The sequence below is a fragment of the Hydra vulgaris genome, chromosome 04 (assembly GCF_038396675.1).
Source record: "Hydra vulgaris chromosome 04, alternate assembly HydraT2T_AEP".
Lineage (NCBI taxonomy): Eukaryota > Metazoa > Cnidaria > Hydrozoa > Anthoathecata > Hydridae > Hydra > Hydra vulgaris.
Window position 1 is genome coordinate 46,910,780 of NC_088923.1, and position 27,077 is coordinate 46,937,856.

The 27,077-nt window shown below is 27.0% G+C and overlaps 1 long non-coding RNA gene across 3 annotated transcripts; it reads right to left on the bottom strand.

The window, feature by feature from the left end:
* Positions 1 to 370: 370 nt before the first annotated feature.
* On the bottom strand, positions 371 to 27,077 carry LOC136079847 (uncharacterized). 3 transcript variants are annotated; one of them, XR_010638267.1, is made up of 4 exons: positions 26,387 to 27,077; positions 25,983 to 26,074; positions 24,991 to 25,075; positions 371 to 1,373 (listed from the first exon to the last, which is right to left on the bottom strand). It is a non-coding gene; the product is annotated as an uncharacterized LOC136079847 (long non-coding RNA). The 3 variants fall into 3 exon arrangements; XR_010638269.1 differs by lacking the exon at positions 25,983 to 26,074 and having other exon boundaries at positions 26,900 to 27,077; XR_010638268.1 differs by lacking the exons at positions 24,991 to 25,075; positions 25,983 to 26,074; positions 26,387 to 27,077 and adding an exon at positions 2,832 to 3,297.

The following is a 27,077-nucleotide window of genomic DNA, read 5'->3' on the forward strand; positions in this document are numbered from 1 at the left end:
AATTTATGATTTTGTCCAACGAAACACTCCGTCTTTTTTGCGGAAGGGTTTTAATAGTTATAAAGAATTATCATTACAAATTGGTTTTTAATTAAATTACGTTATTGCCTTCACATCTTATAAGCAGACGCCTTGTACTTTGACTTTATTTTCATGTTTATTTTTATATTTGCATATTTATGATTAAAATACTAGTTAAGATTGTTATTTGAAATAAATTAAATAGTTTAAATTAATTTAAGTTACTTGCATAACGTGAAGTAAAATAAACTTATTAACTTTTTATTGTTTGTTCACTTTTCATAATTTATTTTCAAAGGTTTGGGGGAGAAAGCATTTGATTTGAAAAAATAATAATAGCAAATAAAAATAATTACAAATAAAAAAAAACTTTTAAGAAATAAAGTAGTCGTTTTAAAACTAATAAAAATAAAATTTAATAAATAAAAATACATTTCATAGAAACATTCAAAAAAAAAAAAAAAAACTCCAAAGAAACGGAAACTTTAAAAAAAAAAAAAAAATACAGTACCACCATCAGCAATGAAAAAAAACAACTACAGTACCACCATCAGCAATGAAAAACAAGTTTAAATAAAATAACTAGAACCATAAAGGGAACATTTTTTAGTTATTGACTTTCCAAACACGTTTTTTGATTTTAGATTGTTGTGATGCTCGTTAAGACTTGTTTATAAAGACAATCAAGCTTCATTGTTGCAACCTGGCAGATTTCTCTTTTTTTATATATACACATTTATATTCATAAAATTTTTTCTTTGCATAAAAGTTACCAAAACAATCGATCACGGAGCTAGCAATGAAATGGAGTTTTAATGTTCCACTTTTCTTTGATAAAATAGTTTTGTTCTAATCATTGTGATTTGGTATCCTTATTCGTATTGCTGTTTGCTTTTAAATATTCTTCCATATCTTTTTTTGAATCAGACGGATTCAATATAGATTCTATTTTAACAAATAAATCCAAATTAACATTGCGGTTCAAATTATTCGAGTAAAAACTTTCCGGCAAACTGCTCGCTTGATCGGCTTTTTTCTGTAAACTATAGCAAAAAGTTCCGTTTAGAATTGTTAGCAAAAAAAACACCGAAGTTGCAGCCATTTCAGCTAAATTAAACAAAAAAAAATTCAGCGTGCCAATTTGTTTGCAAAGTTTAGAAATATTTTTCGTTTTTAATTTCTTTTTTAATATTAGTTATTTGGCTTATTCTACTTATAAATAATGTTGGTTTAAAGAACTTTTCCAATGACTTTAAAATTTTATCTCGTTACATATTCGTCCACGTGTTGTCATAAAATAAGATTTTGGTCGACTTTGAATAAAGTTTGTCATCGCTTAATACACGTCATTGCTATAATATATTTTAAAATTTAATCAATGATATGTCAACTGTAAAAAAAATCTGGAAATAAAATTGTTTGTATAACACAAGTAAAAATCATCAGGTAAATAAAAATAAAGATTTATTTTAGTTTAATTATTACTCAACCAATTCTTTAATTTATTATTATAACAATTATTTTTTCTTAAGAGAAATTCTTTAACTAAAGATCCCGTAAATTTTAAATGTTTGCTGAAGAACAGAAGTCTTAATAACTTCATGCAATAATCATGACGCCATTATTATCTTTTAGGTAAACAGTTCTGAAATCCTTGTATTTTTCTTATTAAAAAAGTAAACAAAATTTATTTTAGAGTTTTTTACATTTAAGATTTATATGTGTGTGTGTGTGTGTGTGTGTGTGTGTGTGTATATATATATGTATATATATATATATATATATATATATATATATATATATATATATATATATATATATATATATATATATATATATATATATATATATATATATATATATATATATATATATATATATAATTGAACTATAATTAATAACTTCGATTTTTTATTTTAAAATAACTATTCGTTATAGGTTATTATAAAATCTGAATTTTGAAGAGATTTGAATAGAGAACAATTTTTAATGAATTATATTGTCATTTTAAAAATATAGATGATCACATTTATCAATATAGATTTAAACATCAATAGATGCACGATAAAAAAAATACATTCATTTTTAAAAATATTTAGTTTAGGGTAATATTAAGTTATATAATTTATATGTGTTTAAAACCTTATATGTTTTTTTTTATATGTTACATGATACAGTTTCGGAAACTTTATTATATTCGTATTCTCATTTGTAATATACACCTCAAGATTTTAAAATTTACCATGAAAGTGTTTAATAATTTACCAAGTCTCATTTATAAGAATACGTTCATCTTTATTTACTTATGAGTACACTTAGTCATACATAAAAGTGCAAACATTCATCTATATGAGTACGTTCATACATAATTTTGTGAGTACACAGTCATAAATATATACATATAAATGCAAACATTTATCAAAAGCTCAAATTTTGCGTTATTTTTTATCAATTTAAAAAAATTGCAACATATTATTATGAATCCATAGGCAGTTTTATTAAATAGGTGTTAATCGTGATTATAAATGCTTTTTTTATAAAGTTTATATGATGTTCTCATGAAATGTATTTAGTTTTATATAATTGATGATGGCCTCATAAATCAAAAGTTTATTGGAATAACGAAGATTCCATGATGAAGATTCTATAGAAAATTCCATGGAAGATTCCATGATGAAGTTTTTTAATACAACCAAAATTACATTTAAACTCAATTTACAAAACAAAATCGACGAATCTTGCAATCTGAAAACTAAATAAGTAATAAAAATAGTTAGTGGAAGAGAAAAAGAATTGAATGAAATACATACCTCAAACGTCTTTTCTTCCGTATAAGTTAAAGCTGTATTGAAATATTTGACAATAAAATGAAAATTGACATGAAGTTTGACATGAAAAGCTGAAACTTAAATTTTTGTTTGTATAAAAATGGTTAAAAGAAAGTCAACAGAATGTTTTGCGTTTAAAAAAAACAACGAGTTTAGTCGTATAATAAATAAACTTATGCTTCTTTTTGGTTTTTTTTTAAAAAAGATAAATCTTTTTTAAAAAAAAAAACTAGCAATATTTTTAGTTTTGCCTAAATTTTTAAAAGATTATTCTGTTTATATTTTACTCCAATGACTTTGTTTTCAACCAAAAAAGGTTGTGGACGACTTGAGTTAAACGTTATACCTTAATTAATGAATTTATTTAAACCAGTGATTTCTGTTTCGTCAATAAAAAGAAAGGTAATGCGTAGTTTATAAAAAGAAGGAGAAAATGACAGATAATACTTCGGCGAATAATGCTATTTAGTAAATGAATTTTACGTGAAAAAAATTTAAGAACTAAAAAAAAATTGAAATAGTAATAGCTTTTATATACATATACATATGCACGCACGAACATACACAAATACACACAAACATATTTATTTATATATATACATACATATATATATATATATATATATATATATATATATATATATATATATATATATATATATATATATATATATATATATATAATATAAATAGCCATAAAGTTAAAATCTAATCATCACTAAATAATCATCACTAAATAATCATCGCTGCATCACTAACATCAAAGGATCTCCGCATTTTCTTGTCCTTTTTTTTTTTTGAATTTCGCGCATGATTTTACGTTTTGATTTTAAAAATATTTTCAAATAAATTTAATTAGCGCTAACAAAAAAACTGGTAAAAGGAGAAAAATATTTTAATCATACCCTGTATTATGATGGTACAATCTGACTTTGAGAAGTTTTATGCGTTTAAAAAAAACATTTATAATTAGTCTAAACATGAATTGTTCCGAAACTATAATAGAAAAAAATATATACCGGAAACTATACAATAACAAAAAACAAAGAATGCCGGAAAATAAGCAAAATAGGAAAAAAAAAAAAATAACAAAGTCGGAAACCATAAAACAAAATAAAAATCCATAGCAATTCCATAAGATGGCCAAGCAATTTATTATTGTTGACCAGACACAAAAGATAATTTACTAATTAAACTTATTCAAATCATGTGGGTTGTATAACCAAATCGCGTTTTTTTAAAAAAAAGCAGTTTATGAAGATTCTCCCACCCCCCATATTTTGTTTCGTAAATCGACCCTATATGCATATATTTGTATATATATATATATATATATATATATATATATATATATATATATATATGAGTATATATATATATATATATATGTATACATATATAGATATATACATTCATACATACATACATACATACATACATACATACATACATACATACATACATACATACATACATACATACATACATACATACATACATACATACATACATACATACATACATACATACATACATACATACATACATACATACATACATACATACATACATACATACATACATACATACATACATACATACATACATACATACATACATACATACCTGCATACATACATACATACATACATACATACATACATACATACATACATACATACATACATACATACATACATACATACATACATACATACATACATACATATATAATCATTTAAAGCATTTATTTCAAAAGCAGCATAGTCGTAAGTAAAACAACCTCTAAATTTTAAAAGACGCGCAGAATGTTGACAACGTTAGGTTAGGTGCTTCTTGATGACGAAGTTTACTTCTCTAGTTTACTTTCGCAGACCCAAAATTTATTACCCAAAAATATTTATGCTTTCAATATGGTAAAATATAAATTAGCAAATAAAAATATTTTTTGTTTAAAATTATTTTAATTTTTTTAACTTTACTAGAGATTTTTGTTACTTAGATAACACAAAAATCAATTTTCTTCGCGAGTATATTCATTAAAATAAATATGGTTTTCCTTGTAAGATATTCAATAGTATGTGTAATTTTATAATATAGTAACGCAATACCAGTATTTTTTTTAATTTTAATACATAGAAAAAGTTTTTTAAAAGAAAATATTTTGGATCTGCGTTAAAAGATGTCGATTAAGTTATTAGAGAATAATTTTTTTTTGATGTCAATTTTTAGTTTATTTGATGAACCAGAAGTTTTTAGTTTAAATGTAAACCAGAAGTTTTGATAAGGACTAAATTCGTTTTGCAAAATAACGTTGTTATGTTAATGTGGAAAAAAATCAAGAATGAACAGCAGACATCATTAAATTTGATGCTTAACCTAAACTAAATAAATATAAACTAAATAAGTTCTTAGAAGTTAAAATTATTATACATTATGAAAGGATCTTTTTGGAACTTCACATTTAATAAGTATTCGTGATTAAGATAAAGGTGTTTGGATTTAAATTGTTTGCAATGTGTTTAATACCTAGATTTGACAGAGTTACATTTTATTCTTAGTGATATTTTAACAAAGATTGCATAACCATAAAGTCAATAACAACAAAAAACATACTAATAGTTTAAATTCAAACATTCCAAGAACTATGTTTTTTTTCACATGCTTAACTTACATACTTAAAATAAAAGCTTGAAAAATCAAACGTGTTTAGTATGGTAGTTTTTAAAAGCAACTGCAACGCAGTAGCTGCGGATCAGTATTTAGCGTAGCTAATTTCGAATCAAACTCGAAATCGGAGCTTTGTGATAAAAAACAACAAAAAAATTTTTGGAGTACTTTCAAACCCTTCGGAAATATATTCTTCCAGCTACTATATATATATATATATCTATAAATGTAAATATATATATATATATGTATATATATATATATATACATATATATATATATACATATATATATATATATATATATATATAAATGTAAATATATATATATATATGTATATATATATATACATATATATACATATATATATATATATATATATATATATATATATATATATATATATATATATATATATATATATATATATATATATATATATATATATATATATATATATATAAATATATACATATACAGTTACTTTTTATCTTTTCGTCTCGTAATTCTGTATTTTTTATTTCGTAACTAATCCATAACTAAGAGGAGAAAATACTTCAATGTATTTCAAATAATTTAAATTCAGGTACAAAGAAATAAAAACATAGAAATTTACTACTGTGTACAATTCACTGCTCGCGACTATATATATATATATTTATATGCAATGTTAGGTATCTTGGTGCAACCTACACTATACAACAAGGGTTTTAAACATCTGATCACTGATAAAACTTCAAATATAAACAAAAATCTCTCACCATCTCCTAAATGTAAAAGTTCTATATGGACTAACTCATTCTCTATTCTTGATTGAGCATCCTCTAAATGCAAACTTAAAATCAAAGAAAGTATTTATATTAAGCTCGAAAAACCTTCTCTCAAAATAACGTAAAACACTATACCATTACCATAACTATTGTTATTTGCCGTTTTCTTGAACACATTCAGGTAAATCACTATACACCATTATAATTGCTAAACATAAAACCTTCACTCAACATACAGTTAAAACTACATCATTTCTATTATAACTGTTGCTCACTTGATTATAAATTAATTACATACATGAATATATATATATATATATATATATATATATATATATATATATATATATATATATATATATATATATATATACATATATACATATTAATGTGTATATATATGTGTGTCTGAACTCTGCATACAACTCTGCACCACATCCACTGCTTAGGACATTTTGCATTATTTTTTGATATAGCAATAAATAGAGAAATTAAAAATATTTCAAGATGAAAAAAATTTTGATAAAACTAATGTTAAAAATTAAAAATGGAAGTTACCTTTCCAGGTCATTTTTTTATGGCCTCAAATTTTATTATTTTCATAATCAATTTTAAAATTTCATAAACCATTAGTGTTTCCTTAACTGGATGTATTTTATTGTATTATAAAAATAAAGAATTTTTTTTTTTGCTGTTGTAGGTTTAAAGTCTAAGAAATGTTTTTAAAATTCACTGTCTCTCAATTTCTCCTCCTATAAAAAACTTCTACATAAGTCATCAATCTTTATTAAATTTGCAAAAGATCTCGTCACGGTTACAAAGGACCGTGACGTTGTAACCATGCAACAGTGAATAAGAAATAAAAAAGAAAAAGATCTCCAATATGAAGCTCTTTATAGTTCTAAACTTTTACCTACATCAAATAGAGAATAATTCATTTTTATTAAAAGATCTAAAACCAATCTAAAACAAAATTGAACCATGTAAAAAAGGAGGAAAAAGATCAGCTTCAAATTTCAAGTTTACGTATGGATAGTTATATATTCAAACACAAACATTTTCCCACTTAAATTTTGAAAAAATAACATAAGTAAAATTCTTGTTTTTGATATATTATGCTGTTTGTTTAGGATATACCGTTCCATTGTATTTGTTTTGAATCTACTGCTCGTTAAGATAAATAAATATTTGAATATTAGTTTTAGGGTGGCGACAAGCTAGCAAAAAAAAAATAATAATAATAAAAAAACAAACATTTGTACGTATTCACTATATATAGATATCTATTAATCTTTGTTAATCAACTCTTATACTCATCAATTAAAGATTGAACAAGGCAAGCTATTAACATAATTGATTGATTAAACTAAGCAAGTATTTAACATAATCTCTATTGTATGGAACATGTTTTAATTGGTAACGATTTTAAAATGTTATTATAATTGCAATACTTATATAAACTATTATATTTCTACGCTGGTCCTGGCAATAGCAAAGTCTAAGTTCTAAAAGCAGTATCTCTATGAATGACTCTTAAAAATGAAAAAATCTGAAGCATTAATTTATGATTAAATAGTTTAAAAAAAAACATCTTTGGAAAGCTCATTGGTGTGTCTTCATACAGTCGGTATTTGTACAGCAAATTGAATTTACTACATACATTAAATTATAAACATTATTACTTTTTATTAACTTTTACTGCAAACATTATATTTAAAACTTAATACATACAATGTGCAAATACTAGAACTTGTTCCCAGACATTATATTTAATAAAGAATATAATTTACAAACTTACAGAGTAAACAATAGAAAAATGTAAACAAAGATTCTAAAAATTTTACAACGTTGTGTAATTTCAGGTTATGTAATATAACCTTAAACATGTAAAATGTTTCTTCTTAGTTATTTTATTGAAGGATCTATTATGCTTTCAATTCGACAATAAATTTTTTAAAACGACTTATCAATAGCTATTGTAGATATAAAACAAATTTGTAACAGTCAGTAGTTCAACAAGTCAACATTTCAAGTCAACATTTTGCAAATTCAAAACTTTCAATATTGACATCGTACCTGTATATAACTACGACAAGCTTATTGCTTCAGGTTGTTACTTATTTTTTATCATTGCTACAATATGTCATTAATTGCTAATCGCAAAGGCGGATCCATTAGAGGGGGGGGGGCCATCGCATCCACCCCCTCCCCCTCCTTCCCTTACATGATTTGAAGAAACATTTTTTTGTATTTAGTACTTGTAACCTTTTATAAAAAAAACATAAATGATTTGTTGGTTGTTTTAACAACTTATATTACAAATTCTAATTTACGATTTCCCAATTTTGCAAAACAGTCAATGAAGTTTTCAACGTTTACTGTGCACATTAAGTAAGGCCAATCCGACTAGTTTGTTTTCTGTCGACCGTGTTCTCAGCCAATTTTTAATACTTTGCAAGGTTGAGAAGCTACGGGACACTTACAGCACATGATTTGATAATTTCAAACAACTTGTGAGTGATTGCACCTGGTCACATAAATCAAAAACAACAAAAAGATCAGTAAGTAGTGATGTGACTCCTCCCTTATTTACGAGAATATTTTATCTACGAAAGAATAGTAAAACTATTCTTTCGTAGATAAAACTTACATTTTTCTTAATTATTGATTTTTCTGCGGCTCTAAAAATTTCCTTAAATATTTCTTTGCAGTTTTCTCTTTTATGTTTTGAAACAATTAAGAGGTCAAGAAGAGGACATGTACTGCACAGCCTAAAGACACTATAAAACCACTTTCTCTAATTGATAATAACAAAATTCTTGCTTTTGAAGAAGATATTCTGTCATCCCATTTAGATATATTGTCCAGTGCATCAATTATTTATGGAAGCTCAACGCTAAACGTCAGCAAAGCATTATATTTTTCAACTTATCGTGTTTCGCAGAGTGAAAGCAATTGTGAATTTAGCATTTTTTTTAAATAAAATTTCGTTTCGCAGAAGCATTGAAAAAAACAACAACTTTGATAATAACCCCCAAACAATTTCTTATTGCTTGTACGAGCGAACACTGGGATAAAGTTAAATTTAAAACATTTTTTTCCAACATGTTTATAACCGATTGACCAATAACTTTGCCGTCGAGAATAGGTTTATTGTAAATGAATACATTACTTTTAGTTTGATAATTTTGATCGTGCAAATCAACAAATCCAAAAAAATGTTCTCCATTGCTGGTTTATTATAGTATTTCAAAAAATAACTTCCTGCTTCAACAGTTTGCTTCTGATATGTTGCTTTTCATGACTTGTAAGATCTCCGTCCTTACCAAACAGCTTAGCAAATACCTTGCCAAACAGTTTAGCAAACACCTGTAATGGTTGCTTAACTAGCATCTGAAGTGCAACTTGTTTGTGAGATCCTGCAGTCCGGTGGTATGAAAATAATGCACAATATTTGGAGTATAGTCCCTTTTTCCTATCTGAACATACAAACCATTCGTATTTTTCCAGATGAGAATAATTTCCTCGATTATTTATCTGAACGTGAACTAAGTTTTTATAGTTATATCATCAAAAGTTGTATCGACAAAGTTTCCAAGGACATTAATAAACCCAGCATTTGAAATCTGACTTAAACATGTTCGGCTAATTTTAGTGGTTGCAGAGTCAGGTTGAGGTTTGTACAGATAATTTTTTAAAAGAATTTTAGAGAACAAGACAGAAAAAAGCTGAAAAACATTAAAAAAAATAGTTATATTTCTCCATTTCGGCTATGCCTAACGTTCAGTTTATTATGTCACTTTGAATATATTTGAAGAAAATATTACTAATTTCAAATTAGTAGTAAAATATTAAATTGCGTCATTAATAAAAAACTAAATGGAAAGTAAAATAGTAAAAAGAAATGTGTTGTAATGTTTTATTAGCAAAAATAAAAACTAAGGTAAGTAATTAAATAAAAAGAATTTAGATTTAGAAATTCCTATAAATTTCTTTTCGATTTTAAACTTTTAACGTTCTATTTAAGTGTGATTCAATTAAGTTGTGTCGCGTAAATTTCAAACCGGACCACTGAGAAACCAATACATGACGTCATTTCATAGTTAAACTGGTTAAAGTTGTTTATTTAGAATTTTTAATTCTTAATTTTTAATTAAAGTTAAAAAAAATATTCAAACGAAAATTATATTTTAAAAATTTTGAGGTTGGTGAAAAATCGCCCTCCCTTACTTGATGGTCTGGATCCGCCCCTGGCTAACCCTTAAACAAAATTGCTGTCGTCGCTGTTTAGAGTGTCATTGGCTAGTTGCTATCCCATTTCTCACCAGGTATTTATATTGTAAATTGTCAAAACTTTTTTGTGTTATAACTAAACTCTCCGCAAAGTTTACAAAGCAATAATTAAAAAATCTTAAAATCAGTTAAAATTGTTTCAACCTCACTTTTGCTTTCATTTTTACTTTCTTATACAAACTGCTTTTTTTACAATTAATGCTTAACAAAAATTAAACAAAAAACCAAAGCCATTAGGTTCGTGAAAAATAGTTGTTCTTGGGCTGGTCTGGGCGGCTTCAAAACCTATATTGGATTAAAAGAAGAAGGGTCGAAGTTTATCCAAACGTATTCAGATTTTTACAGAAACTTTAATAGAAGTCACATTCAAACATGCTATTATTTTCTAGTCTAAAAAGTTATCATTCTCTGCATTTTTTCGGCATGAATTGTAGTTTTATAAAATATTTTACAATAAACTCTGAAAGCCTGTTTAATATTCTTCTGATTGATATATAATATATGGAAGCTCACTGGTGCGGTTTAAGAAATAAAATAAAAGTTCGAAATTATTGCTTTTTCACTAAACAATTGGTCTATAAAAATTGCAACTTTGAGTATCTGCGGGGAAGCGCCAAGTGGTTTAAAAAAAATATTATTTCAGACCATGAAAATATGACTAATTTGCAACAATCTTTCATAATCAAAACTCTTTATATCGGATTTTCGCAAATCTTGAATTAATGCCACTTTTTGATTATTTCAAACCACCATGCACAGCCTCAACATGAGACCATTCAATGGCTTTTTTTATGTCACTTGCAAATGGTCGGTGTCCGTGTCTGATGTTGTGACATCAATGATCCTGAAAAACTCTACGCTGTTGATTAATGATCAATCATCAGCGTAATATGATGTTTAAATTTGTCTCGGAGATTGTTGATGCACAAACATTATTAGTTCTAAAAAAAAACATGTGGCCACTTTTTCTAATATAAAAATGTTTCTCTAAAAAAAAATCTTGTGACATGCCACTGGTAATGTTTCTCTAAAAAAGAATCTTGTGGCAGACCACTGGTGATATTTTTCTAATATAAAAAACTTGTGGCTCGCCGCTGGTAATGTTTTTCTAATATAAGATGGTTTTAAGAAAATATCAGAAAGTCGTATTCTTGGATCACAGCTTTTCTGATGTCTTCTTAAGACTTATTTTTATAGGTATTTTTAATGAATAATTTTAATAACCCTAGCTAAGTGATCATTTTATCTAGTACAGGTGCATGCTGTCAAATCTCAATGTAGACCAGAAGAAATTGATAACACTTTACTTGTGTGTTAGTCCTATTAAAAAGTCTTTTAGAACACACTGCCTAAAGTAGTTATATTCAAAAAATAATTCTTGAGTTTAACAAAAAAAAAATTTTTTATTATATCTTGCATGGAGTAAAATATCATTCTTTTTTTTTCTATTTTTCGCAAAGCATTGCTCAATCTAAAATAAATAACCCTTTTCAGGATTTTACCTGAAAACCTTTTTACCTTTTTTTTACCTTGAAGTTTAAGAGACAGTTGAGAAACTAGTAAAAGAACTTGAACTTGAATTTTGCTGCAAATTCAGTCTTGATGTAAGTGAATCCATTTCTACATCAAACAAATATTGCTGAGCATTTCTGAAATAAGAGAAAAAACTTTGCAAGAATTGAGCTCAGAAGAAACATACAACCTCAAAATATAATTAGTTTTAAACAAATAAAGCATGTAATACTTTCTTAAAATATTCTCTTGATATCTCCAATGAAACGTGACTCGATATCTACAATGAAACGTGTCTTAAAATCTTCTTATTTTATTTTATGTTATTCACCTATTCACCTACTTAAAGCCAAGAGGGTCATTAATATCGAGGAGACTACATTTTGTGGTTACAATTTTTTCTCAACTCTTTAACTCCAAAATATGAATTTTGGCAAACAAGGGTGCTGCGTGGAGAAATAAGTTAAGCGTGGTGCTACAAGGGACGTTCAATTATAGCAATTATAGAATGTCCAAAAAATAAAAGTAAACTTTGAAAAAGAACAATGCCCTCTTCAATCCTTCAGCATCAACTTGAACGGCAAGATGAAACTTATAAAGGAATTGCTTAAAGTTTAAGAGAAGCTAGTTCCTCTTAGGATGCCATCTCGGATAAGTCAAAAGAAGTAGCTTCTTCTCTTGGTTTTAAAACTGACTTTGTTAAAAACAGAAGAGGGAGATCCAGCAAACATTGTTTTAGTGGATTTGCAGTGGCCCTATTTAGATATTTTAGGCGGTTCATTGGAGTTTTACTCTCCGATTACTTATCACTAAGTAACCAATGAGCAGAAACTACAGTGAACTACTCAAAATGTCAATGTAGATCGACTAAAAATCCGCTATATAATGTTTGCTGGTAAGATATATTCATCCAGCAAATTACAGAGCAATTTCAAGCTCTGAAACACCAATAAAGGTTCTTTTCCTTTATCTAGTTTACGCCTAGCATTAATTCATACTTAACAACCAGTCAAGAGTCTAAAGTCAAAACCACCAGTCAAGAATCTAAAGTCAAAGACCTTGTTCTTCTGTATCCAAATGATCTTAGTGAAGACGAGTTTCTTGGTGAGTACCGCCACTTTTCGTCTATTCGACGCCGTCTATTGACAAGTGGTCGGTCCTTAGAAATGGTGAATAGCAATTATGCGACGGAACTTTAAGATAAATTCCCCCAGATACACTCATTCTTCGTATCTTTCTTACTTTGCCAGCATTTAAGACTGAAGGTCCTTTAGCCAGTTAGCTCTGATCAGAAACTCTCCAAGAGTTAAAAAGCTTGTAAGTTTTTGGTATAATCTCCGAAAAACTTAAAACCAATTCCAGAAATGTTTTTTTTACCTGTTTTTGTTTAACTGTTTGATTTGTATAAACTTTTAATGATCTTTGTCGAGCATCGTGAAGTCTCTGTGCGTTCTTGATTGATACAATACGCAATTTTATATTGTATTATTTTTAATATTATTGGAATATATTTTTTTTAATTTGTTACTTTTTTTGTTTATTTCCAAGATTTTTAAACGAGTTTTTTGTTGTAGTTGTAGTGGGTGTTGTTCTTGTGGTAGGTTGATGTAAATTTAAAAAAATAGAATGTTTTAAAGTTTATCCTAGAACATAACTTTTAGTATTTTCAAAAGTTTATTAACTTGATGTTTTTAAGATTCTTGGTACAAAAAATATTCAAATAAAAAAATTGAGAGAACAAAAAAGAACAAAAAAATATTGCATTGACTATGGAAGAAAGACGCAAGAAAGACATAAGAAAAAGTTTTGTTTAAAGTTATATTTACTTTATTTTAAATTTGCTGAAAAATGGTAATAATGGATAATCTCCTGAAAGTATATTAAAGCTTAGAAACATTAAATTAGAACAGCGTACCCGACACTGATAGTTTTATTGAATCATCAAGTGGTATTGAAAAAATGGTACTTCATTTTGAAATAAATTTATTTGTTAAACTTTTCATAGTAGATTGCAGCCTCGCTTTCCAGGCCTCTTTACATTGGTTACTTTGGTTACTCAAATATTATAAATGTTATAACAATGCATTTCCAGAAGTTTCAAAAATTGGTTAAAACAAAAACGCTATTAAACCCTTGGATTACTAAGGGTATTCTTAAATCTTCTAAAAAAAAATAACGACTATATAACAAGTTTCTTAAAAAAAAAACCATTCGTAATGAAATAATTATAAAAACTACCAACGACTCTTCGAGTCAATTGTAAAAAAATCAAAAAAATAATATTATTCAGATCAATTAAAAAAGCATTCAAATGATCCTCAAAGTACTTGGCGTATTATTAAGTAAGCCATTGGTAAAAATAATTCTGACAGAAATACTACTCCAACATTTCTCAAATTTAATAATAACTACGTTATAAAGAAACAATTAGTGGCTGTAACACTTAATTAATTTTTGTTAATGTTGGTCTTTCATTAGCATCTAAAATTGAATCCTCTTAAACCAACTTTGATGCATATTTGGTTTCTAATAACACTAATGTTATGTCTAATGATAAACTTACTGAAGAAGAATTATTAGTAGCAGTTTCTTTAATCAAGCCCAAAAAAATTATAGGAGTTAACAATTTAAGTAGTAGCATCATTATCAATTCAGTAAAACTCATTACAATCCCAATCTTGTATATATTTAATTCATCTTTTAAAGAGGGAGTTTTTCCCGAAAAGTTAAAAATCGCTAGAGTTGCCCCAATTTTAAAGTCAGGTGATCCTTATGACGTTACTAATTATAGGCCGATTTCAATTCTTCATGTTTTTCAAAAATTCTAGAACGAATCATGTATAATAGACGATTCTTTCTTAAACAAAAATAATATTTTGTATAATAAACAATTTGGTTTTAAATCTGGTCATTCTACTGATCACGCAATCTTACATCTTGTACATTATATATTAAAGGGTTTAATGAAAAAAGTATACTTTAGGTGTTTTTATAGATCTAAGCAAAGTCGATTATATAATTCTTTTATCCAAACTCGAAATCTACGGTATAAGAAATACAAACTTGGTTTGGTTTAAAAGTAACTTCTTTAACAGGAAGCAATATATTTTATAGAAGGTGGAAAAACGGATAATATGACAATCACATGCAGTGTTACCCAGGGTTCAATACTAGGAATCCTAATGTTTCTAGTTTATATTAATGGTTTGAATAAGTTTTCTAATATCTTAAACTCAATTTTATTTGCCGATGATACTAACTTGTTTTATTCCAATGAAGATACTAATATTTTATTTTTAACAGTAAACAAAGAACTTGATAAACTAAGCAAATGATTTAAATCCAATAAACTATCTCTAAACATTATTAAAACTAAATACACATTATTCCATCATGCTTCTAAAAAAAAATATTCCATTAAACTACCGAATCTTTTTTATTGATGATAATTTAATAAGGGAAATATTGTTAAAACTCTTGGGCGTAATTCTAGATAAAAAAAAAATAATTGGAGAGAACATATAAATGTAATTGAGAATAAAATTTCAAAAAATATTGGTAAACTGTATAACGTTAAACAGTTTTTAAATAAATCTTGTTTGAAATACACATATTTTTCATTTATACATTGTTACCTAAACTATGTATAAATGAATATACGAATGTATATATGAATGTCGACTCTCACGTAAAAAAGTACTTTTTAGTAAACTCAATATATTAAATGTTTTCAAAATAAATCTTTATCAAATTCTTACACGTTTAAACTTGATAAAAAAACGGCACCGTCTTTATTGTACTCAATATTAAAAAAAAAAAAATCATATATACAGCACAAAGTTCTCAAAAAATAACTTTAGTAAATCCAAAACCTATTATTAAGCCACTAAATACTCAATTACAAATCGAGGACTTAAATAATGGAATACACCTTTAAATTCTTCTACTAAACGGCAATTAATTAAACTTCTTCTAAGGCGTTAAATAAGAGTACTCTTATGATTTGATTTATGTAATCATGAATATATTTATAAATTTTATATATATACATATGAAAAAAAAAAATCAATTGTATACTTTTACACGATTTAATTTTATCATTTGTTTATTACTGAGGATGTAAAAAAATTTATCCTATATATTCTTGAAATTTTATGTAAAAAAAACCGCTAATTGTTTGGCATGTATTTATATGAGAGTGTGTGCAATCACTTTTTATCTTTTTGTTTTGTTATCTATATGTCTTTTTGTTTTTGTTTTTTTATGTTGCTTTTTTTTTGTTTTTTTATTTATTTAAAAAAAAAAAAAATTTTCTTAATTATTCTCAATCTAACAAAAGAAATTTAAAAAAGAAATCGAAGCGACATTTGATTTGTGAATCAAATCGAATCGAATAGATTCGCAGGGCCCTAGTTCATATCTTGTTAAGCAGCATGTTTAGGAAGAAATGATTTTCGCAAAGTACTATTCAATAAATTTAGATTCCAAAACAGATTCATCTCATGTCGAGCAAACAAAATTTACAACAGAAAATATTATTTTAGCGTATTGGTTCTCCCCTTCATCGAATATCTGGTTTCGGATGGTCGGATTAAAAATATAAATATAGATAAAGCTGGCTTTGAAAGACTTTTTCAAGCTAAATAATACCTCAAAAACAAGAAATGAGATTCATGGAGCTATTTTTTAAATAAATATCTTTCCATCGTTATGCCAGTTGTGTGACCCAGAATATTAATTCCTAGTGACTTATGCAACAAAGTCATTGATAGTAATGCGAACTTTGATATGAAGATTCAAATATAGAAATATTGCTATCACAATTAAAGTTCTTTACAGTTAGAAAGTAACGTGGAATGCAGCTAAACTTGTTAATCCTTCCAAAAGAAATTGTTTAGAAACATTATCAGAAATCAATTCCATGATAAAAATGTGGATAAAACGTGCGGAATCCAAATTCCGAGAGAAAAAAAATTATGTAGTATTAGATAATGTTATTGGAGGGCTTACAGTTTATTTTAGCGTCGTTAAACATATTTCTAACAAATAGACTTTGATACAGTAATCTATAATTTTGCGGTAGTGGCAAAAAAAAAAAAGAATAGTTACGCTAGCACGAAGGTTATGATAAAAAAGTAATTTTTTACCATGTAGTAGAAATCTATGAAAATTTTAATATTAATTAAAAAAATCACAGTTATTTCATTCATTTCAAAAAAGCGAGTGCATGGATTTATAAAAGTTAAGTATATTACTGAAAATATCTAAAAGTATATCAAGTTGGATCTCAAAAGAAGCGAAATTTTATAAAAAGTTAAAAAAATAAAACTTTTAAAAAACATTTAGTTTTTTTAACAATATCTTCTAGAAGCAGCTTACATTTGAAAAAGATCTTTATTTATGAAATCTCTATAAAATTTCACTTCTTTTGAGGTCCAACGTAATATACTTAAGAAGAAAAATAATTTTGGTAAATAAAGACACTCGCCATGCCAGTGGGTGTTTTGGAGCAGGTATTTTTTTTTAGAACCAGCTCTAATAATAATTTTCAAGTAATTAGGTTACAAAAGTTCATCGTTTGCGACCACAGGAGATAAAAAATTTTGCGAAAACTTTTTTAGTCATAATTCTAACTTGCACTTTTATCTTCTCCGTGGTCCTGAATTCTAATTTTACATTGATTCGTACTTAACTTAAAGACTTAAAAAAATATTTTCTCTACATAAAAATTGCATATAAACTTATATATTGGAAAAACAAATATTAACATGCGAAACTAAACCTGCTAACGACGAATATTTATAAAACTAAACTTTTACTACAATATAAATAATAACAGCTTTGTTCTCAAAAGCTTTAAGGATAAGTTAAGGATGTCTTAAGGACGTCCAGACGTCCGTAAGGCGTCCGACGTACGTCTCCCGGACGACGCATGCCCACTGGGAATATAAAATAATAACAGCTTAGTTCTCAAAAGCTTCAAGGATAAGTTTTTTAAAAATGTAAACAAAAAATATTTTATAAGATTAAACCAATGAAGTGCTTATAAATTGCTAAAAGTTATTTGCAAGTATTCTGAATAAGGACCAAAACACTTTTCAAAACTTGTTTCAGAGTTTGTAATAAAAACTGTTAAAAAAAATTATTTTAAAACTAAGCGAAAAATACTTTTTTATTCAACCCTAACCATAAACCTTTTCTTAAATAACAAACAACAATTTTTTGTTTATGAACTTTATAACACACTTGTATTAGCTATTAAATAGTACTTAGTCTTGTATTAGCTATTAAAAATACTTAGTCTGGTAGCTGTGGTGGCAAGTAAATTTTTTTGTAATTAGTGCATCGTTGTTGTTTTTACCGAGGCTTTCAAAAATATAAGGTTACATAGATTTTTTGCATCTTGAGTTATTTACAATAAAGAACTATCCCTTGAAGGAGCTATTTGACTTGCTAAGGCATCTGGCGAGCCTTCACTTGCAAATACCCCAGGAAAATATTTATATTTAAATAATTTTTACATACATATTTAAAGAAAATTATTTAAAAAAAGAAAAAAGATAGGCTTTGGGAAGTATATTTTTTTACAAGTTTCAAATCACTTAAAAAAAGAATAGTTTTAAAGTTTTTAACAAACTTTCTGAACAAAGTTTAATGTAAAGTCAAAGTATGTATATTTTGCTTTCAGGTCAAAGTGCCTGGCCACTATTAAGCGCCCCAAGTTTGACCTCTCTAGCTCTTGTAAATGTACAACTAAATACGGGACTATCAAACAATTGGTTAAAGAAACTGGTCAGAACTGTAAACCAAACATCAAGCAGCAAGCAGCAAGAGCCAAATATTTATAAGAATTTCTTAAGAGCAGGTCAATACTTGAGTGATTTCTTGACCTGCAGTGACTAAAAAATTATCGACGGAAAAGAAGATTCTAGTACAGTTAGGGTTATTGCCTACTGCAATGATTTATAAAGTCTAGTCAATTATTTTATTCAATATCGCCAAATTTTTTAAGCTCGGAATAGATGGTTATAAAGATTTTTTCAAGTTTTGTTTAAGCATTGTTGATACTGCGTTTAGGGTTGATACCAGCTCACCGCCTCAAAAACATCCTCTCGCTCAAAGGACCGGCAAAGACACTGGAGTTAAGAGACAATATCTTGTTGCGGTATCTTAAGATTTGCCATAAACTCACTCCAAAATTGAACAAATCTGGTCACCGATTAATGCAAATGGAGTTAAGCTAATTTTGGCTTGCAATATGAAAGCTGCAAGTATGATTTTTGGCCTTCAAACCCATTCAAGTATGCACCCTTGTACATAGTGTGACTCAAACCCAAGTGTTTTGCCAAATCTGCAAACTTGCGAACACTAGGCTCAATTAAATCTAGCTTTGAGTTTTTTTAACAATCTGGCTGGGTTGTTGCTCGTGCAAAGTTGTTTGGCATTGTCATTCGAAAGCCAATCATCAGTGGACCTAACAATGTTCTGATTTCGGAAATAATCCCACCAACGGAATTGCAACTCCATATAGGAGTTGTCAATCATCTTTTCAAGATACTTAAAACTGCTTGGATAGAAGCTGTTAAATGGCCAGCTGCCCTCCAAATTTAACTGAGCCCGTATCATGGAGTCATGTTAATGGAAGTAAATGCAAGAATCTTCTTAAAAATGTGGATGGACCTCAGCAACTTTGCTGATACAAACTCGGTTCCCAACATTCTTCACGTAATTAAAACATTCAGAAGTTTTAATTTAGTTGTAAATGCTGGCTTTTGATTTATCTTTCAGCCGGATTTTGCTGAAATAATTAAATATTTTAAAAGGTATTACTTAATGATAACTGGTGCAAGCGTAACATCCAAACTTCACACCGCCTTTTACCACATCAAAGCTTTTATCAGTTGCAAAGATTATCCTCCTTGGGGCCCTATAGTGAACAATTATCGAAATTACTCATCAAGACTTTTATAAACATCGGTCAATATATAAGCAAAACAATAATCATCCAAAGTACAAAAAATGATTAGATATTATTTGATGGTTGTATAATGTAAAAAACAGGGTTTATATAGTTATTTTTTCATTTCATTTTGAAAGTCAGTATAATTAAGAAGGTTTTAAAGGGACAATAAAAATTCTTTTAACAAAAATGTTTTTTTTTTTTTTACCAAATGATTGTAGGTAAAAAATTTTTACCCTGAAAAATGAGTACTTTTAGTACTTTTTTTTGCATTTTGGCTGTAGTTTATACTTTAAGAAATATTTGCGCCATGCATAAGCCAATTCAAACCACGCTTCAAAAGCAAATCAATATTTTTGTCTATAGAATGAAAATGGTACATGTAGCAATAAAACAGTTGTAATAAAAATTGTTGATTTTACCTAGTAAAACACTCATGTAACCTTGAAAATAGTAATCGAATATCACAGTAAAAAGTAAGGTTTTGAGGTCTAAGTAGTAAAAAAATAATCAACTATAAACTAAAACTGCCACAAGTCTATAAACAGTAAACTATTCCGACTAAAATTTTATCCAGAGTTTGATGTCATGTTAAATTTGCACCAATTTTTATCAAATTATATGTAGTGGTTCTCATTCTTCAGGTGTTTTTATTGTTGCACTCTAAAGTCAAAATTTCACTTAATTTGAACATTCAAAAATTAAATTATTTTCATTGGACAAAATTAAAAGACTTTAAAATTTGCATCACAGGGTACCTAAATGTGTACGCTATCATCCCATATAGGTGGCGTTCTTGGGTCAGCTAGGTTGGCATTATTAGGATCCGTGCAAACCGTGAACAGTCTTCTGGAGCAACATAACCCAGCGGGCACAGACGTCAAACAGACATCTTACGGACGTCTTAGTTAGGTTGTGACGTCTCAGACCAAATTAAGACGTCCTAAAGTCGTCCGGTGAAGATGTCTTTATTTGGACATCCTAGTGACGTTTACATTATTACGTTATAATGTAGACGTCACCAGGATGTCCTAATAAAGACGACTTCACTGGACGTCCTAATAAGGACGTCTTCAATAAGGTACGTTATTATCTATATTTAGACATTCTATTGACGTCCCTAAGACCTACTTTAGACGCCTAATTACCTTAGAAATAAGCCGTCTAAAAGACGTTTAAAGGACGTCCTCAAAAATTTTGAAATTATAAGTAGATAAATTTATATATAACCAGGGTTGTTACGAAATAATGTCTGGCAGATCTGTCGACATATTTTCAAACATATTTTTTGCTGACATATGTCTGAAAATATGAAAATATGTAAATAAGTATATGTCCTGTATATTTTCTATCAACGTATTTTGACATAATTTTATGTCTGCATTGTTTTCTGTGGACGTTAAATATTTCTAACATGTTTTCTGTAAACATATTTTGACATAATTTTATATCTGATTTATTTGCTGTTTTATATTCTTGAAGAACAAATCAAACTTATTTGTTAACATATTTTCATTTTATTCATCAAAAACTCTAAAACTCGTAACTAAATTAATAGTTTGATTTTTATTTCAAGAATATAAAACATAAAATATGTGCGAAATAAGTTGTGTCAAAATATGTCAGACATATTTTGACACAGCAGAAAATAATTCTTTTACTTTTTTGTCATATGCTGATAGAAAATATGTCAGGATATATTTTATGTCAGCAGAAAATAATTCAGACATTAAATATGTCAAAATACGTTGATAGAAAATACGTGGGACATATTTAATGTTGAGAGAAAATATGTCTTAGACATATTTGACAGATAACAACCCTGTATATAACCTTAACGCATAAAATATTATGTGCTAACTCAGTTAATTAAAAATGTCTGCTTGATTATTAATTTTTTATCGTTTAAAGTTATTTTTCAATTTTCTATACAATTTTTAAATGAAAGTTAAAAAAGTTAAGTAAGTTGAGTATAGTAAGAAAATTTTGATAAAAGATACGAAGTGAAATGTTATAAATGGTATTTCACTTTGTATTTTATAGAATTATTCTAAGAATAATAGTGATATTTTGTGTGTCTGTGTTATATATGTGTGTGTGTGTGTGTGTGTGTGTGTGTGTGTGTGTGTGTGTGTGTGTGTGTGTGTGTGTGTGTGTGTGTCTATATATATATATATATATATATATATATATATATATATATATATATATATATATATATATATATATATTTATATATATATATACATATATATATGTGTGTGTGTGTGTGCGTGTGTGTATATACAGAGATGTAGGTCTTGAAACCAAAGTCTTGGTCTCGAGACGCCTTGAGACTCATATTTAACTGTCTCGGTATTGGTATTGGTCTTGAAGCCTAAATTCTTAGTCTTAGTCTTGGTCTTGAAAGCCTAGAGTATTGGTCTTGGTGTCGGGGCTCTAATGTCTTTCACTTTTTTGATTCTTACGAAAAATATCAACAATGAATGGATTAGTTACTAATAACAGACCGTAGATAATCGCAACTTCCCGCTCTCAATGAGAGTTCGTCGCGTTGGTTTGACAAGGTTCTAACTGAAATTTTTTATGTTAGAAGAATTTAAAAAAAATCTTTTCATTTTTTACCCCTTACATGTGTGAGCATGAGTTTTACTGTGTTGGATTTCTTAGAATCTAAATTTTGATCCCGGTCTTGTAAAAACTTTGAAAGTCTTGGTCTTGGTCTTGGGTTGATTTTTTAATGTCTTGGTCTTGGTCTTGAAGCAATCAGTCTTGGTCTTGGTATTGAACTTGAGCCCAAATATCTTGGATTTGGCCTTCATTGTTTTGACTACATCTCTCTCTATATATACACACACATATATATAACGTAATTATTGATTTACTTATTTCTGCCGCATAGATATTACAAATCTTTGCCGAGTAGGATTATTGTAAACCCACTATAGTAGCAATTTTTAATTATTTGTTGTGCGGTAAGACATCATATTTATCTTGAACTGTTTTGGATGTTACTAAGTTTTTGGTAAATTGTTACAATAAGGCACTATCTTTGTGTGGATTTACTATGATATTTAAAGACGGACCTATTGGAGTAAAATAAAGTTTTTGAGTTTGGATGACACCAAATTACTTTGTTTAAATTAGTTTTATTTTGAAATGTAGGATGGGTTCCCCTCTAAATCTTCTAATTACGAGACTTTCTAATCCTTGCTTGATAAACGTTTTTTTTATATGAACTGTGCTTTGAACCTGGTACAAGTTTTTTAGCTTTTTGCTGCTTTGAAGTCAAATAAAAATTTAACCAAAATGGATACCATGCAACCTATTGGAAGAGTAATTTAGCATTCTTCTGACAGATTAAAGAGATCCACTAATATCAATATCGATCAATGATGACTTAATTAACTATAATTGACTTTTGTATTTTTAATTTATTTTTCATTGTAGTAATTTTCTTCTATTCATAATATACTATTGATTATACTCTACAGAATATATGAGTTGTTAATTTAGAAAGTGTAACTTTGTTTGAAAATTTTTTCTTATCTTTTGTAAAATTAATAATTTATTTTTCTAGGACGTCGTGAAAAGATGTCTTTAGGACTGCCCTATCCCCGACATTATGTATTTTGCTTTATAATTTTTATGTTATGCATAAAAGGCTCCAATTATTGTATTATATAAAGTTTTACGTCATGCTGAATTTAAAGTCATTAGTTGTAATAACTTTAATGCAACTGTTTAATTGGTTTTTATTTTAGATTATACTTCATACTTACTAAACTAATATATTGAAGTATTATTAACTAATTGTTAACTAATATTTTATATATTATATTGAATAATATAATAGTATATCTGAGTTGGATAAAAGTTTATTGGTTTACTAATTTTCAAATTGCCAAAAGTTGTGTCATTTTATTTAAAAGTTATTCACCAAGGAGTTATATTGTAGCTAGTATATTATATCTCAATGTTTTCACGTAACTATAAATTTGGTTTATTGTTGTTGCTAGGTAAACTATGAAAAATGATTAAAATCGTTTTTTATAATTTGTTTGTTTTGGTGCAAAAGAAATTTTTGTTGAAAGTGAGATTTGCCTTTGGGTGAATGGGGAGAAAAAATAGCCAATGTAACTAAAGTTAGGTAAAATTTAATGATTTTTCAGTTCTAATTTTAAATATTAACAATTTCTTTTTTTCTTTTTTTTTAAGAATGAATTTTAACTTGATTGAGTGAAAAACTCTTGTGAGACGTAACTGCAGTATCAGTTTCAGTCTCCCAGATATCTTATCTTGAAGAGTGAAATTAATCTGCAATAATAACTTCCAATTTTTTAAATGGGTCAAAGACCCCTTGGGCTTATATTTGTGTTACGTTTTTGACCGTTAGCACTTTAATTTTATAAACTAATGTTTTTAAACCTAAAGGATGTCAACTGCTTTAAATAAATTGAATGATATTTTTAATTCTAAAAATATAACAATATATTTTAGAATTTTTAGTTTTTTTTCTTTAACAATAAATAAACGTTTAAATTGTAATTTTGGATCCAAAAAAAAAAAACATTGATATACGTTTTTAATACTTCACTTTTGATAACATTGGCGTTAAATGGTAATTGATAATTAACAACGTTAGTTGTATATTTGATAACTTTTTTAAATGACTGAATGAAGATTCAGTTAACTTCGATCATGTCATACCCAAATGTGACAACACCGTTGACTTCTGAAACTACTTTTGATTTTTCATTATTAACTTGGCAAAATGAAAAGAAAAGTACAAACAATTAAAAATATGGAAATATTTTTCCATGAAGAAAAATAAATTTTTTCAATATCTTAAACAAATATCGGCTGCAGGCTTAACATTAGCAATATTTTTAACTTACAGGAAATACAAATGATCAAGTACAAACAAGCTTCTTACCTCAAGATTGACTAAGTTACTTGTTTTTAGCTTTCTCTCTGTGTTGAACATTGGTACAATTAAATGGACATCAAAATAGTAATTACTAAAACAATAAAAAGTCAGTTACATCTTTTTGTATTATTCAATTTTTATTTAGTATCAAAATTATAAAAAAAAAGGTTGTTTCATTTTAAACTACAACAAAGAAAAGTTGCACGTCTATCTTGCAACGTTTGTCTTGACCAACGTTTAAAGCAAAACGGAATCTAGTAACGCAAATAAAAACACTAAAACATTTACGTATTGTAACTAAATGTTTGAAGTTTAAATAAAAGAACTGAAAGCAACACTTATATATTGTAACTAGAGTTCAAAGTTCAAAAAAGAAAACACTAAAACCTTTACATATTGGAACTTAAGTAACAATTATTTACATTAACTGAGATCATGTATTGTTACCTGATAGTATACAAATCTTAAAACGAGTCATGGTTCAACTTTAGTTTCACCTCGCTATTTTGTCTTTATAATTATATCAAATAAATACTTGCTGTAATAAAAATACTTACTAATAATAATACTTCTAATACTTACTAATAATACTTCTAACAATGACTAAGTAGAACATACTCAAAGAATTTAAGGTAACTCTATGAGGTATCTATGAGGTAACTCTATGAGGTATCTATGAGGTAACTCTATGAGGTATCTATTATTTAAAGTAACTTAAAGGTAACAATAATCAATTAGCACACGCTTAAACTTGAACATTAATTTTATTTAATGCATAAAATTAAGAAAGACGTCATCTCACTTTTGTTTTTATCATCTGATATTTATTAAAGCTAATAGAAATAGATGTATACCTTATAAAAACATACTTTGAATATGTGATCTTTTCCATAAAAAAGATTATGAGAAAAAGTCATAAAAAAGCAAATGAATAAAAAAAGGAAATAAACATTTGAAGTAGTTAAAGATTTCTTCAAATTTCGTTAATTCTTTTAAACCTTGACTCTTTGATTCTTTTATCTGTGGTTTTCCATTTTCTTAGGCTCTTAGTTTATGATTTAAAAAGTAAACGCTGGACAAAGTTTTCAACCTAAAAAATACAATAATTGAAATGAACTTATATATTATTTACAAATACGCTAAATATAAATATTTATTGTCTTTATTTTCTATTACACTAAGTTTTTAAAACCCTAATTTTTTTATTGCTCTTAATATTTATTACCATTACTTTTATTATTTTCCATTACAAACAGCATTTTTTAGCTTTATTCATAGTTAAAACTCATACATATTTAAAATATATATTAATGCTGAACAATTAATCATGTCTTTTTAAAATTTTAAACTAATTCTTAGAAAATAGTTAAAAATATTAAACGGTAAATTAAAAAAATCGAACCTCACGAAGCCACACTGCACTAAATCTCGTGGAAAATACAAAATCTTATTAGACCACAGTTTTTTTTATTTACTCCCACTTCTTAGAGTAGAAAATTTCATTCTGAGTCGATCTGGATCTGCTTAAAATTTTGACACAAAAACAAATCATTTAGAAAAAAATTGAATTTATAAAATTAGATTTTTATTAAAAATATTTTGTATTTTTAAAATAAAATAAAAAAGATCATTTAAATACATTTAAACATAATGACTAAATATTTTAAATATACTACAGTCTAAATACATAGCAATTAAAATAACCAACCAAATATACAAGAAAACTGAACTACAATTAAACTTTGAACTAAAAACAAATAAACAATCATTAACTCAATTTCTTGATACCGTAAAAAATAATCTGCTTTTTAATACAATAATTTATTGATTGATCTGTTAAATTGAGAAAAATATATAACTCTTTGTGCATCAGAAACTAAAGACATAAATCTAGTTTTGAATACGTAAATCTTACAATTTGCCATCGGCTGTCGTTGTTAACAAATGGTAGCTATCAAGTGTTAAAAATGGCTGCTATCAAATGACATTAAAATAAATAAATGATCGATTTGCTAAGTTAGGCAATAACTTTTTTGTCGATAAGAATATCTATAAAAAAAATTATAAAAAATATCAACTAAACATAAATTGTA